Below are 12,835 nucleotides of genomic sequence, written 5' to 3' on the forward strand. Positions count from 1 at the left end.
TGGACTGGCAGCAGTACGAATTAAAGAGAGGAAAGATTCAAAGAAAGGGGAGCAGCTGGCAACAGGAACTATGACTCTCTTAAGGTAGCCAATTGCCTCTTCATCCGGCGAAGTACATTTGCTAACTCGAGACACTCGTAGTGGGAGTAACTGTGACGTCGTTAAGGTGGACATACAGTGACATATCGGTTCTGTAGGACTGGCCTTAGCAAGAATGATTAAGGCCTAAAGAAATGGGAGCAGCCGGCAGGAGTAACTATGACTCTCTTAAGGTAGCAGAATGCCTTGTCACTCTGCGAAATTTATTTGAAATCTCGAGGATATCGTCGTTGGAGTAACTCAGACAACGTTAAGGTGGACATGTTGCAGCCTTTCGCTTCTGCAGGACTGGCCGCAATACGAATTAAAGAGAGGAAAGATCAAAGAAGGGGGAGCAGCTGGCAGCAGTTACTATGACTCTCTTAAGATTGCCAAGTGCCTCGTCACTCTGCGAAATTTATTTGAAAGCTCGTGGATATTGTCGTTGGAGTAACTCAGACAACGTTAAAGTGGACATGTTGCAGTATTTCGCTTCTGAACGGACTGGCAGCAGAACGAATTAAAGAGAGGAAAGATTCAAAGAAAGGGGAGCAGCTGGCAACAGGAACTATGACTCTCTTAAGGTAGCCAATTGCCTCTTCATCCGGCGAAGTACATTTGCTAACTCGAGACACTCGTAGTGGGAGTAACTGTGACGCCGTTAAGGTGGACATACGGTGGCATATCGGTTCTGTAGGACTGCCCTTAGCAAGAATGATTAAGGCCTAAAGAAATGGGAGCAGCCGGCAGAAGAAACTATGACTCTCTTAAGGTAGCCAAATGCCTTGTCACTCTGCGAAATTTATTTGAAATCTCGAGGATATCGTCGTTGGAGTAACTCAGACAACGTTAAGGTGGACATGTTGCAGCCTTTCGCTTCTGCAGGATTGACCGCAATACGAATTAAAGAGAGGAAAGGTCAAAGAAGGGGGAGCAGCTGGCAGCAGTAACTATGACTCTCTTAAGGTAGCCAAATGCCTCGTCACTGCGAAATTTATTTGAAAGCTCGTAAATATCGTCGTTGTAGTAACTCAGACAACGTTAAGGTGGACATGTTGCACTATTTCGCTTCTGCAGGACTGGCCGCAATACGAATTAAAGAGATGAAAGATTCAAAGAAGGGAGAGCAGCTGGCAGCAGTAACTATGACTATCTTAAGGTAGAAAAATGCCTCGTCACTCTGCGACATTTATTTGAAAACTCGAGGATGTCGCCGTTGGAGTAACTCAGACAACGTTAAGGTGGACATGTTTCAGCATTCCGCTTCTGCATGGACTGGCCGCAGTACGAATTAAAGAGAGGAAAGTTTCAAAGGAAGGGCTAGCAGCTGGCAGCAGGAACTACGACTCTCTTAAGGTAGCCAAATGCCTCATCATCCGGCGAAGAACATTTGCTAACTCAAGAAACTCGTGGTGGGAGTAACTGTGACGACGTTTAGGTGGACATAGAGTGGCATATCTGTTCTGTAGGACTGGCCATAGCAAGAATGATAAAGGCCTAAAGAAATGGGAGCAGCCGGCAGGAGTCACTATGACTCTCTTAAGGCAGCCAAGTGCCTCCTCACTCTGCGAAATTTATTTGAAAACTCGAGGACATCGTCGTTGGAGAAACTCAGACAACGTTAAGGTGGGCATGCTGCGGCATTTCGCTTCTGCATGGACTAGCCGCAGTACGAATTAAAGAGAGGAAAGTTTCAAAGAAAGGGGAGCATCTGGCAAGAGGAACTACGAGTCTCTTAAGGTAGCCAAATGCCTCGTCATCCGGCGAAGTACATTTGCATACTAAAGAAACTCGTAGTGGGAGTAACTCTGACGACGTTTAGGTGGACATACAGTGGCATATCGGTTCTGTAGGACAGGCCATAGCAAGAATGACAAAGGTCTAAAGAATTGGGAGCAGCCGGCAGGAGTAACTATGACTCTCTTAAGGTAGCCAAATGCCTTGTCACTCTGCGAAATATATTTGAAAACTCGAGGATATCGTCGGTATAGTAACTCAGACAACGTTAAGGTGGACATGTTGCAGCATTTTACTTCTGCATGGACTGGCCGCAGTACGAATTAAAGAGAGGAAAGATTCAAAGAAAGTGGAGCAGCTAGCAAGAGGAACTATGACTCTCTTAAGGTAGCCAAATGCCTCGTCATCCGGCGAAGTACATTTGCTAACTCGAGAAACTCGTAGTGGGAGTAACTGTGACGCCGTTAAGGTGGACATACGGTGGCATATCGGTTCTGTAGGACTGCCCTTAGCAAGAATGATTAAGGCCTAAAGAAATGGGAGCAGCCGGCAGAAGAAACTATGACTCTCTTAAGGTAGCCAAATGCCTTGTCACTCTGCGAAATTTATTTGAAATCTCGAGGATATCGTCGTTGGAGTAACTCAGACAACGTTAAGGTGGACATGTTGCAGCCTTTCGCTTCTGCAGGATTGACCGCAATACGAATTAAAGAGAGGAAAGGTCAAAGAAGGGGGAGCAGCTGGCAGCAGTAACTATGACTCTCTTAAGGTAGCCAAATGCCTCGTCACTGCGAAATTTATTTGAAAGCTCGTAAATATCGTCGTTGTAGTAACTCAGACAACGTTAAGGTGGACATGTTGCACTATTTCGCTTCTGCAGGACTGGCCGCAATACGAATTAAAGAGATGAAAGATTCAAAGAAGGGAGAGCAGCTGGCAGCAGTAACTATGACTCTCTTAAGGTAGAAAAATGCCTCGTCACTCTGCGACATTTATTTGAAAACTCGAGGATGTCGCCGTTGGAGTAACTCAGACAACGTTAAGGTGGACATGTTGCAGCATTCCGCTTCTGCATGGACTGGCCGCAGTACGAATTAAAGAGAGGAAAGTTTCAAAGGAAGGGCTAGCAGCTGGCAGCAGGAACTACGACTCTCTTAAGGTAGCCAAATGCCTCATCATCCGGCGAAGAACATTTGCTAACTCAAGAAACTCGTGGTGGGAGTAACTGTGACGACGTTTAGGTGGACATAGAGTGGCATATCTGTTCTGTAGGACTGGCCATAGCAAGAATGATAAAGGCCTAAAGAAATGGGAGCAGCCGGCAGGAGTCACTATGACTCTCTTAAGGCAGCCAAGTGCCTCCTCACTCTGCGAAATTTATTTGAAAACTCGAGGACATCGTCGTTGGAGAAACTCAGACAACGTTAAGGTGGGCATGCTGCGGCATTTCGCTTCTGCATGGACTAGCCGCAGTACGAATTAAAGAGAGGAAAGTTTCAAAGAAAGGGGAGCATCTGGCAAGAGGAACTATGAGTCTCTTAAGGTAGCCAAATGCCTCGTCATCCGGCGAAGTACATTTGCATACTAAAGAAACTCGTAGTGGGAGTAACTCTGACGACGTTTAGGTGGACATTCAGTGGCATATCGGTTCTGTAGGACAGGCCATAGCAAGAATGACAAAGGTCTAAAGAATTGGGAGCAGCCGGCAGGAGTAACTATGACTCTCTTAAGGTAGCCAAATGCCTTGTCACTCTGCGAAATTTATTTGAAATCTCGAGGATATCGTCGTTGGAGTAACTCAGACAACGTTAAGGTGGACATGTTGCAGCCTTTCGCTTCTGCAGGATTGACCGCAATACGAATTAAAGAGAGGAAAGGTCAAAGAAGGGGGAGCAGCTGGCAGCAGTAACTATGACTCTCTTAAGGTAGCCAAATGCCTCGTCACTCTGCGAGCATTATTTGAAAGCTCGTAAATATCGTCGTTGTAGTAACTCAGACAACGTTAAGGTGGACATGTTGCACTATTTCGCTTCTGCAGGACTGGCCGCAATACGAATTAAAGAGATGAAAGATTCAAAGAAGGGAGAGCAGCTGGCAGCAGTAACTATGACTCTCTTAAGGTAGAAAAATGCCTCGTCACTCTGCGACATTTATTTGAAAACTCGAGGATGTCGCCGTTGGAGTAACTCAGACAACGTTAAGGTGGACATGTTGCAGCATTCCGCTTCTGCATGGACTGGCCGCAGTACGAATTAAAGAGAGGAAAGTTTCAAAGGAAGGGCTAGCAGCTGGCAGCAGGAACTACGACTCTCTTAAGGTAGCCAAATGCCTCATCATCCGGCGAAGAACATTTGCTAACTCAAGAAACTCGTGGTGGGAGTAACTGTGACGACGTTTAGGTGGACATAGAGTGGCATATCTGTTCTGTAGGACTGGCCATAGCAAGAATGATAAAGGCCTAAAGAAATGGGAGCAGCCGGCAGGAGTCACTATGACTCTCTTAAGGCAGCCAAGTGCCTCCTCACTCTGCGAAATTTATTTGAAAACTCGAGGACATCGTCGTTGGAGAAACTCAGACAACGTTAAGGTGGGCATGCTGCGGCATTTCGCTTCTGCATGGACTAGCCGCAGTACGAATTAAAGAGAGGAAAGTTTCAAAGAAAGGGGAGCATCTGGCAAGAGGAACTATGAGTCTCTTAAGGTAGCCAAATGCCTCGTCATCCGGCGAAGTACATTTGCATACTAAAGAAACTCGTAGTGGGAGTAACTCTGACGACGTTAGGTGGACATACAGTGGCATATCGGTTCTGTAGGACAGGCCATAGCAAGAATGACAAAGGTCTAAAGAATTGGGAGCAGCCGGCAGGAGTAACTATGACTCTCTTAAGGTAGCCAAATGCCTTGTCACTCTGCGAAATTTATTTGAAATCTCGAGGATATCGTCGTTGGAGTAACTCAGACAACGTTAAGGTGGACATGTTGCAGCCTTTCGCTTCTGCAGGATTGACCGCAATACGAATTAAAGAGAGGAAAGGTCAAAGAAGGGGGAGCAGCTGGCAGCAGTAACTATGACTCTCTTAAGGTAGCCAAATGCCTCGTCACTCTGCGAGCATTATTTGAAAGCTCGTAAATATCGTCGTTGTAGTAACTCAGACAACGTTAAGGTGGACATGTTGCACTATTTCGCTTCTGCAGGACTGGCCGCAATACGAATTAAAGAGATGAAAGATTCAAAGAAGGGAGAGCAGCTGGCAGCAGTAACTATGACTCTCTTAAGGTAGAAAAATGCCTCGTCACTCTGCGACATTTATTTGAAAACTCGAGGATGTCGCCGTTGGAGTAACTCAGACAACGTTAAGGTGGACATGTTGCAGCATTCCGCTTCTGCTTGGACTGGCCGCAGTACGAATTAAAGAGAGGAAAGTTTCAAAGAAAGGGCTAGCAGCTGGCAGCAGGAACTACGACTCTCTTAAGGTAGCCAAATGCCTCATCATCCGGCGAAGAACATTTGCTAACTCAAGAAACTCGTGGTGGGAGTAACTGTGACGACGTTTAGGTGGACATAGAGTGGCATATCTGTTCTGTAGGACTGGCCATAGCAAGAATGATAAAGGCCTAAAGAAATGGGAGCAGCCGGCAGGAGTCACTATGACTCTCTTAAGGCAGCCAAGTGCCTCCTCACTCTGCGAAATTTATTTGAAAACTCGAGGACATCGTCGTTGGAGAAACTCAGACAACGTTAAGGTGGGCATGTTGCGGCATTTCGCTTCTGCATGGACTAGCCGCAGTACGAATTAAAGAGAGGAAAGTTTCAAAGAAAGGGGAGCATCTGGCAAGAGGAACTATGAGTCTCTTAAGGTAGCCAAATGCCTCGTCATCCGGAGAAGTACATTTGCATACTAAAGAAACTCGTAGTGGGAGTAACTCTGACGACGTTTAGGTGGACATACAGTGGCATATCGGTTCTGTAGGACAGGCCATAGCAAGAATGACAAAGGTCTAAAGAATTGGGAGCAGCCGGCAGGAGTAACTATGACTCTCTTAAGGTAGCCAAATGCCTTGTCACTCTGCGAAATATATTTGAAAACTCGAGGATATCGTCGGTATAGTAACTCAGACAACGTTAAGGTGGACATGTTGCAGCATTTTACTTCTGCATGGACTGGCCGCAGTACGAATTAAAGAGAGGAAAGATTCAAAGAAAGTGGAGCAGCTAGCAAGAGGAACTATGACTCTCTTAAGGTAGCCAAATGCCTCGTCATCCGGCGAAGTACATTTGCTAACTCGAGAAACTCGTAGTGGGAGTAACTGTGACGCCGTTAAGGTGGACATACGGTGGCATATCGGTTCTGTAGGACTGCCCTTAGCAAGAATGATTAAGGCCTAAAGAAATGGGAGCAGCCGGCAGAAGAAACTATGACTCTCTTAAGGTAGCCAAATGCCTTGTCACTCTGCGAAATTTATTTGAAATCTCGAGGATATCGTCGTTGGAGTAACTCAGACAACGTTAAGGTGGACATGTTGCAGCCTTTCGCTTCTGCAGGATTGACCGCAATACGAATTAAAGAGAGGAAAGGTCAAAGAAGGGGGAGCAGCTGGCAGCAGTAACTATGACTCTCTTAAGGTAGCCAAATGCCTCGTCACTGCGAAATTTATTTGAAAGCTCGTAAATATCGTCGTTGTAGTAACTCAGACAACGTTAAGGTGGACATGTTGCACTATTTCGCTTCTGCAGGACTGGCCGCAATACGAATTAAAGAGATGAAAGATTCAAAGAAGGGAGAGCAGCTGGCAGCAGTAACTATGACTCTCTTAAGGTAGAAAAATGCCTCGTCACTCTGCGACATTTATTTGAAAACTCGAGGATGTCGCCGTTGGAGTAACTCAGACAACGTTAAGGTGGACATGTTGCAGCATTCCGCTTCTGCATGGACTGGCCGCAGTACGAATTAAAGAGAGGAAAGTTTCAAAGGAAGGGCTAGCAGCTGGCAGCAGGAACTACGACTCTCTTAAGGTAGCCAAATGCCTCCTCATCCGGCGAAGAACATTTGCTAACTCAAGAAACTCGTGGTGGGAGTAACTGTGACGACGTTTAGGTGGACATAGAGTGGCATATCTGTTCTGTAGGACTGGCCATAGCAAGAATGATAAAGGCCTAAAGAAATGGGAGCAGCCGGCAGGAGTCACTATGACTCTCTTAAGGCAGCCAAGTGCCTCCTCACTCTGCGAAATTTATTTGAAAACTCGAGGACATCGTCGTTGGAGAAACTCAGACAACGTTAAGGTGGGCATGCTGCGGCATTTCGCTTCTGCATGGACTAGCCGCAGTACGAATTAAAGAGAGGAAAGTTTCAAAGAAAGGGGAGCATCTGGCAAGAGGAACTATGAGTCTCTTAAGGTAGCCAAATGCCTCGTCATCCGGCGAAGTACATTTGCATACTAAAGAAACTCGTAGTGGGAGTAACTCTGACGACGTTAGGTGGACATACAGTGGCATATCGGTTCTGTAGGACAGGCCATAGCAAGAATGACAAAGGTCTAAAGAATTGGGAGCAGCCGGCAGGAGTAACTATGACTCTCTTAAGGTAGCCAAATGCCTTGTCACTCTGCGAAATTTATTTGAAATCTCGAGGATATCGTCGTTGGAGTAACTCAGACAACGTTAAGGTGGACATGTTGCAGCCTTTCGCTTCTGCAGGATTGACCGCAATACGAATTAAAGAGAGGAAAGGTCAAAGAAGGGGGAGCAGCTGGCAGCAGTAACTATGACTCTCTTAAGGTAGCCAAATGCCTCGTCACTCTGCGAGCATTATTTGAAAGCTCGTAAATATCGTCGTTGTAGTAACTCAGACAACGTTAAGGTGGACATGTTGCACTATTTCGCTTCTGCAGGACTGGCCGCAATACGAATTAAAGAGATGAAAGATTCAAAGAAGGGAGAGCAGCTGGCAGCAGTAACTATGACTCTCTTAAGGTAGAAAAATGCCTCGTCACTCTGCGACATTTATTTGAAAACTCGAGGATGTCGCCGTTGGAGTAACTCAGACAACGTTAAGGTGGACATGTTGCAGCATTCCGCTTCTGCATGGACTGGCCGCAGTACGAATTAAAGAGAGGAAAGTTTCAAAGGAAGGGCTAGCAGCTGGCAGCAGGAACTACGACTCTCTTAAGGTAGCCAAATGCCTCATCATCCGGCGAAGAACATTTGCTAACTCAAGAAACTCGTGGTGGGAGTAACTGTGACGACGTTTAGGTGGACATAGAGTGGCATATCTGTTCTGTAGGACTGGCCATAGCAAGAATGATAAAGGCCTAAAGAAATGGGAGCAGCCGGCAGGAGTCACTATGACTCTCTTAAGGCAGCCAAGTGCCTCCTCACTCTGCGAAATTTATTGTGAAAACTCGAGGACATCGTCGTTGGAGAAACTCAGACAACGTTAAGGTGGGCATGTTGCGGCATTTCGCTTCTGCATGGACTAGCCGCAGTACGAATTAAAGAGAGGAAAGTTTCAAAGAAAGGGGAGCATCTGGCAAGAGGAACTATGAGTCTCTTAAGGTAGCCAAATGCCTCGTCATCCGGAGAAGTACATTTGCATACTAAAGAAACTCGTAGTGGGAGTAACTCTGACGACGTTTAGGTGGACATACAGTGGCATATCGGTTCTGTAGGACAGGCCATAGCAAGAATGACAAAGGTCTAAAGAATTGGGAGCAGCCGGCAGGAGTAACTATGACTCTCTTAAGGTAGCCAAATGCCTTGTCACTCTGCGAAATTTATTTGAAATCTCGAGGATATCGTCGTTGGAGTAACTCAGACAACGTTAAGGTGGACATGTTGCAGCCTTTCGCTTCTGCAGGACTGGCCGCAATACGAATTAAAGAGAGGAAGGATCAAAGAAGGGGGAGCAGCTGGCAGCAGTTACTATGACTCTCTTAAGATTGCCAAGTGCCTCGTCACTCTGCGAAATTTATTTGAAAGCTCGTGGATATTGTCGTTGGAGTAACTCAGACAACGTTAAAGTGGACATGTTGCAGTATTTCGCTTCTGCGTGGACTGGCAGCAGTACGAATTAAAGAGAGGAAAGATTCAAAGAAAGAGGAGCAGCTGGCAACAGGAACTAGGACTCTCTTAAGGTAGCCAAATGCCTCGTCATCCGGCGAAGTACATTTGCTAACTCGAGAAACTCGTAGTGGGAGTAACTGTGACGTCGCTAAGGTGGACATACAGTGACATATCGGTTCTGTAGGACTGGCCTTAGCAAGAATGATTAAGGCCTAAAGAAATGGGAGCAGCCGGCAGGAGTAACTATGACTCTCTTAAGGTAGCCAAATGCCTTGTCACTCTGCGAAATTTATTTGAAAACTCGAGGATATCATCGGTGGAGTAACTCAGACAACGTTGAGGTGGACATGCTGTTGTGATTCGCTTCAGCAGGACTGGCCGCAATACGAATTACAGAAAGGAAAGATTCAAAGAAGGGAGAGCAGCTGGCAGCAGCAACTATGACTCTCTTAAGGTAGCCAAATGCCTCGTCACTCTGCGAAACTTATTTGAAAGCTCGTGGATTTCGTCGTTGGAGTAACTCAGACAACGTTAAGGTGGACATGTTGCAGTATTTCGCTTCTGAATGGACTGGCAGCAGAACGAATTAAAGAGAGGAAAGATTCAAAGAAAGGGGAGCAGCTGGCAACAGGAACTATGACTCTCTTAAGGTAGCCAATTGCCTCTTCATCCTTCGAAGTACATTTGCTAACTCGAGACACTCGTAGTGGGAGTAACTGTGACGTCGTTAAGGTGGACATACAGTGACATATCGGTTCTGTAGGACTGGCCTTAGCAAGAATGATTAAGGCCTAAAGAAATGGGAGCAGCCGGCAGGAGTAACTATGACTCTCTTAAGGTAGCCAAATGCCTCGTCACTCTGCGAAATATATTTGAAAACTCGAGGATATCGTCGGTGGAGTAACTCAGACAACGTTAAGGTGGACATGTTGCAGCATTTTACTTCTGCATGGACTGGCCGCAGTACGAATTAAAGAGAGGAAAGATTCAAAGAAAGTGGAGCAGCTAGCAAGAGGAACTATGACTCTCTTAAGGTAGCTAAATGCCTCGTTATCCGGCGAAGTACATTTGCTAACTCGAGAAACTCGTAGTGGGAGTAACTGTGACGCCGTTAAGGTGGACATACGGTGGCATATCGGTTCTGTAGGACTGGCCATATCAAGTATGATAAAGGCCTAAAGAAATGGGAGCAGCTGGCAGGAGTAACAATGACTCTCTTAAGGTAGCCAAATGCATCGTGACTCTGCGATATTTATTTGAAAACTCGAGGATATCGTCGTTGGAGTAACTCAGACAACGTTAAGGTGGACATGTTGCAGCATTACGCTTCTGCATAGACTGGCCGCAGTACGAATTAAAGAGAGGAAAGGATCAAAGGAAGGGGAGCAGCTGGCGGCAGGAACTATGACTCTTTTTATGTGGCCAAATGCCTCGTCATCCGGCGAAGTACACTTGCTAACGCAAGAAACTCGTAGTGGGAGTAACTGTGACGACGTTTAGGTGGACATACAGTGGCATATCGGTTCTGTAGGACAGGCCATAGCAAGAATGACAAAGGTCTAAAGAATTGGGAGCAGCCGGCAGGAGTAACTATGACTCTCTTAAGGTAGCCAAATGCCTTGTCACTCTGCGAAATATATTTGAAAACTCGAGGATATCGTCGGTGGAGTAACTCAGACAACGTTAAGGTGGACATGTTGCAGCATTTTACTTCTGCATGGACTGGCCGCAGTACGAATTAAAGAGAGGAAAGATTCAAAGAAAGTGGAGCAGCTAGCAAGAGGAACTATGACTCTCTTAAGGTAGCCAAATGCCTCGTTATCCGGCGAAGTACATTTGCTAACTCGAGAAACTCGTAGTGGGAGTAACTGTGACGCCGTTAAGGTGGACATACGGTGGCATATCGGTTCTGTAGGACTGCCCTTAGCAAGAATGATTAAGGCCTAAAGAAATGGGAGCAGCCGGCAGAAGAAACTATGACTCTCTTAAGGTAGCCAAATGCCTTGTCTCACTGCGAAATTTATTTGAAATCTCGAGGATATCGTCGTTGGAGTAACTCAGACAACGTTAAGGTGGACATGTTGCAGCCTTTCGCTTCTGCAGGATTGACCGCAATACGAATTAAAGAGAGGAAAGGTCAAAGAAGGGGGAGCAGCTGGCAGCAGTAACTATGACTCTCTTAAGGTAGCCAAATGCCTCGTCACTGCGAAATTTATTTGAAAGCTCGTAAATATCGTCGTTGTAGTAACTCAGACAACGTTAAGGTGGACATGTTGCACTATTTCGCTTCTGCAGGACTGGCCGCAATACGAATTAAAGAGATGAAAGATTCAAAGAAGGGAGAGCAGCTGGCAGCAGTAACTATGACTCTCTTAAGGTAGAAAAATGCCTCGTCACTCTGCGACATTTATTTGAAAACTCGAGGATGTCGCCGTTGGAGTAACTCAGACAACGTTAAGGTGGACATGTTGCAGCATTCCGCTTCTGCATGGACTGGCCGCAGTACGAATTAAAGAGAGGAAAGTTTCAAAGGAAGGGCTAGCAGCTGGCAGCAGGAACTACGACTCTCTTAAGGTAGCCAAATGCGTCATCATCCGGCGAAGAACATTTGCTAACTCAAGAAACTCGTGGTGGGAGTAACTGTGACGACGTTTAGGTGGACATAGAGTGGCATATCTGTTCTGTAGGACTGGCCATAGCAAGAATGATAAAGGCCTAAAGAAATGGGAGCAGCCGGCAGGAGTCACTATGACTCTCTTAAGGCAGCCAAGTGCCTCCTCACTCTGCGAAATTTATTTGAAAACTCGAGGACATCGTCGTTGGAGAAACTCAGACAACGTTAAGGTGGGCATGCTGCGGCATTTCGCTTCTGCATGGACTAGCCGCAGTACGAATTAAAGAGAGGAAAGGATCAAAGAAAGGGGAGCATCTGGCAAGAGGAACTATGAGTCTCTTAAGGTAGCCAAATGCCTCGTCATCCGGCGAAGTACATTTGCATACTAAAGAAACTCGTAGTGGGAGTAACTCTGACGACGTTTAGGTGGACATACAGTGGCATATCGGTTCTGTAGGACAGGCCATAGCAAGAATGACAAAGGTCTAAAGAATTGGGAGCAGCCGGCAGGAGTAACTATGACTCTCTTAAGGTAGCCAAATGCCTTGTCACTCTGCGAAATTTATTTGAAATCTCGAGGATATCGTCGTTGGAGTAACTCAGACAACGTTAAGGTGGACATGTTGCAGCCTTTCGCTTCTGCAGGATTGACCGCAATACGAATTAAAGAGAGGAAAGGTCAAAGAAGGGGGAGCAGCTGGCAGCAGTAACTATGACTCTCTTAAGGTAGCCAAATGCCTCGTCACTCTGCGAACATTATTTGAAAGCTCGTAAATATCGTCGTTGTAGTAACTCAGACAACGTTAAGGTGGACATGTTGCACTATTTCGCTTCTGCAGGACTGGCCGCAATACGAATTAAAGAGATGAAAGATTCAAAGAAGGGAGAGCAGCTGGCAGCAGTAACTATGACTCTCTTAAGGTAGAAAAATGCCTCGTCACTCTGCGACATTTATTTGAAAACTCGAGGATGTCGCCGTTGGAGTAACTCAGACAACGTTAAGGTGGACATGTTGCAGCATTCCGCTTCTGCATGGACTGGCCGCAGTACGAATTAAAGAGAGGAAAGTTTCAAAGGAAGGGCTAGCAGCTGGCAGCAGGAACTACGACTCTCTTAAGGTAGCCAAATGCCTCATCATCCGGCGAAGAACATTTGCTAACTCAAGAAACTCGTGGTGGGAGTAACTGTGACGACGTTTAGGTGGACATAGAGTGGCATATCTGTTCTGTAGGACTGGCCATAGCAAGAATGATAAAGGCCTAAAGAAATGGGAGCAGCCGGCAGGAGTCACTATGACTCTCTTAAGGCAGCCAAGTGCCTCCTCACTCTGCGAAATTTATTTG

The sequence above is a fragment of the Schistocerca serialis genome, chromosome 6 (genome assembly GCF_023864345.2).
Source record: "Schistocerca serialis cubense isolate TAMUIC-IGC-003099 chromosome 6, iqSchSeri2.2, whole genome shotgun sequence".
NCBI classification, from domain to species: domain Eukaryota; kingdom Metazoa; phylum Arthropoda; class Insecta; order Orthoptera; family Acrididae; genus Schistocerca; species Schistocerca serialis.